The following is a 3,260-nucleotide window of genomic DNA, read 5'->3' as shown; positions in this document are numbered from 1 at the left end:
GACACCATCACCAATGGTACTATACAAAATAAGTTCAATTCAGTACTTAATGTGAAGATGATGCATGCTATGAGTCACACAAGACCCTAAAAGTTGCAGCCATTCCAGTGTTAGTGGCCATTTGGCCTACAGTCATTATATGCCTTGTTAGCTTGTTCTGTATTTTAAAGGATCTCCCTTGTGTGCCATCAGGTTTTCCAAGAAACATTAACTAGAATTTAACTACGCTGAACCTTTTCACTTTTGACCATAGTAATCAGTCTCTTTAAATTAAGGTCACTTTTTTCCTGAATAAAATGTTCCTTAAAGACAGATAGCCATTGAGTACATGTGATTTATATTCTGTAAGAATAATGTCATTTATCACACTTTGGTCCACACCTATAGGAAAATAAGAAAATAAGAGTGAAGGGGTTAAGCTACTGCTCTGTAGTAGAGGTGATTTTTTGTTTTTTTTGTGTGAAATGAATTGTTATGCTCAACTGTTTCCTTTACAAAGAAAACATTTAAAGGTGTGTAATTTTCTGAAAATGTATTTTTTTTGCACACAAATCTAGTAAATGTGAAGGACTACTTCCTGATTCTGCTTGTTTCTTCCCTTCTCCTTAGTGGATGTGACTCTGGATCCTAATACAGTAAATCCGTTGCTTACCATGTCTAAGGATGGAAAACAAGTGCAACATGGAGAAAGATGGCAGAACTTGATTGATAATCCAGAGAGGTTTAATTATGGCTACATTGTCCTGGCCAGGGAAGGACTCGTCTCAGGAAGACACTACTGGGAGGTACAGGTTGGAGAGAAGATCAAGTGGACCTTAGGAGTTGCCAGGGAGTCGGTCAACAGAAAGGGGAAGATTAATCTGAAACCAGATTTGGGATTCTGTATAGTGGGGCTGAGGAACGGAAATGAGTATGAAGCTCCTGCTGACCCCCGCACCCTCCTTCTCATGAAAGGGAAGCCCCGAAAAAGTGGGGGTATTTCTAGATTCTGATGAAGGTCAGCTTTCCTTTTATGATGCTGAGTCCAGATCTCACCTATACACATTCATGGACTCCTTCAGTGACAGAATATTCCCACTTTTAAGTCCAGGTATTAATACAGATGGTAAAAACGCAGACCCTCTAATCATCTGCCCAGTACCCACAAAATGAACACTCAGAATTTACATCTTGCGAACATAACCCTGTGACACCACATAAAGTTCCAATAAAAATAAACAACTGTGTGTACTGCAGCTCTTTATTTCCCTTACAAAATGGAGATAGCATGAAATAAATTACTGTATATACTCACGTATAAGTCGGGTCTTGAAACCTGAAAAATTGATCGTAAAATGCGACACTTCATTTTTTTTTTTACATCTTCTTGTCTCCTCCAATCTCGCATCAGTTTCCCAGATGTGTCGAATTTTGTTGCAGCATTGCAGTTACCAATTTCTTTCACTACTTCAATGATGTTTAATTTAAAACCAGCTTCATATTTTCTTCTGATCGAACGCTCCATCGTGGATAAGGGATGCTCTTACTATAAAGGTGTATGAGGGTGTGAGATACAAAAAACACAAATCAGTGCAAACGTTGCTTCGGAATAGTTTGGGTATTACTGTGTGGTCACGTAGGCACAATACATAGAAAAAAAAAGGCAGTGTGCTCCGTGGTTACTCTCTCAGGTGGGGGTTAGCATATCGTAATCTCTTGGACCAATAGCGTGAGTTTTCCGCATTCAACTTATACGACGACATTATAAAATACTAGAAATTATAAGGTAAAATGAAGTCCTGACTTATCCGCGGGAGAACTTATCTGCGAGTATATATGGCACTATCACTTGGACTTCATACATGCCTGGCAGATGAAACGAAAAGAGAGTAACTACAATATATATAGTTATAAAACTGAGTTCAACAAGAAAATTGACAGCAAGGTCAGGTTGAGAAGACAGAGCCACTTAGACTCAACAATAACATGGCAAATAAAAGCAGCACAGTAGCTAAATCAGAAGTAGCAACCACACTGCTGCATGGCATAAAATTCAATTATAATCCCAATAATGTCAGACGATTTAAAGGGATGGCTGGGAACCACAATGGGGACTGGTATTGAAGTTGAAGGACAAAAAACAGACTGCCTAACCAATTTAAACAAGTACTTAAGAGAGTACAATAATATTACAGTTAATGAAATAGATGCAATTACAGACTTTAGTACATTATAAGAAACATATTGTAAATAGATGTACAATAGAAGGAATAAATATCAAAGGTAATGTAAAGATTGACGAGCCTTCCGTGCCACTCCTTATGCTCTCTTCTGCGTAGTTCCCCTGCCTTCACATCGACACCACGAGCACCACCCCACTCTGCTCACTTGGTGTAAGAAGCAACATCATCTGCCTCACTTTCCCCAGCTCTGTAAACCGAACCATGCCATGAACTTTAAGTGTCCTAAAAGGCTGTCTATCCATGCCCCCTCTTCCATTCTCTGCACCAGTTTGTTTCATATCCAGCTGCTAACCCAGTGATTCTGCTATGCGGCATTTCTTTTGTCCAGCTTCTACCCTCTTTATAATTAGCATTTTAGCTCTAAAGATACTGCCTTATGTTTTTGTGACATAATGGGCAAATTATTTTTGTTACTATTAAAATAACTACAGTACACATGCAATACCTAAGGAGTCACATAGTAACTTCACATTTTATTTTATAGATTAAATGAAGTTTTTGTTTTTGGTCCATCCTGGCCACTTGACTGTACCATCAGACTCTCATTTAGAGACTTAAAAAACAATTGCATATATAAGAACTCTCAATTCTCTTTATTATGTATCTCTCTTATGTAAGTGTGCATTATTTCTTTTTGTATAATATTTATTCATTATTATTCTTATCTAATTTTAATTTGTTTTTTTCTTTGCTTGTAACTTTGACATCCTGTAAAGCACTTTGAGCTACAATGTTGGCATGAAAATGTACCATAGAAATACATGGTGTTGCTCTTGTTGTAAACTCTTCAGTGCCCTGTTTTAAGATGTGCTGTGACTCCGTTTATATTGTATTAACTTGTCAGAGGGTAAAATGAAAAGACGCAGTGCCCAAAAGTTAAAGATTTAATCCAACAACTGGAAGCAACAACAGGAAACAATTAGTCCTCCGAAACTTTCAGTTTTTCTTATCACTCTCTCTTTTACATCTTCTCTATCTCCACCTAGTGGGCCAAGTACAGAACATAACATATTGTAATAAAGATCTTCATCAGAATTC

At 37.6% G+C, this 3,260-nt stretch overlaps 1 pseudogene; it reads left to right on the top strand.

Moving 5' to 3' along the window:
• The first annotated feature begins 613 nt into the window (after positions 1–613).
• LOC114666683 (E3 ubiquitin-protein ligase TRIM39-like) lies at positions 614–1,352 on the top strand (annotated as a pseudogene).
• Positions 1,353–3,260: the final 1,908 nt, after the last annotated feature.

Source organism: Erpetoichthys calabaricus, chromosome 16, assembly GCF_900747795.2.
Source record: "Erpetoichthys calabaricus chromosome 16, fErpCal1.3, whole genome shotgun sequence".
In the NCBI taxonomy this organism is placed as follows: domain Eukaryota; kingdom Metazoa; phylum Chordata; class Cladistia; order Polypteriformes; family Polypteridae; genus Erpetoichthys; species Erpetoichthys calabaricus.
The sequence above is the reverse complement of the archived record's forward strand: the minus strand, read 5'-3'. Positions and strand labels throughout refer to the sequence as shown.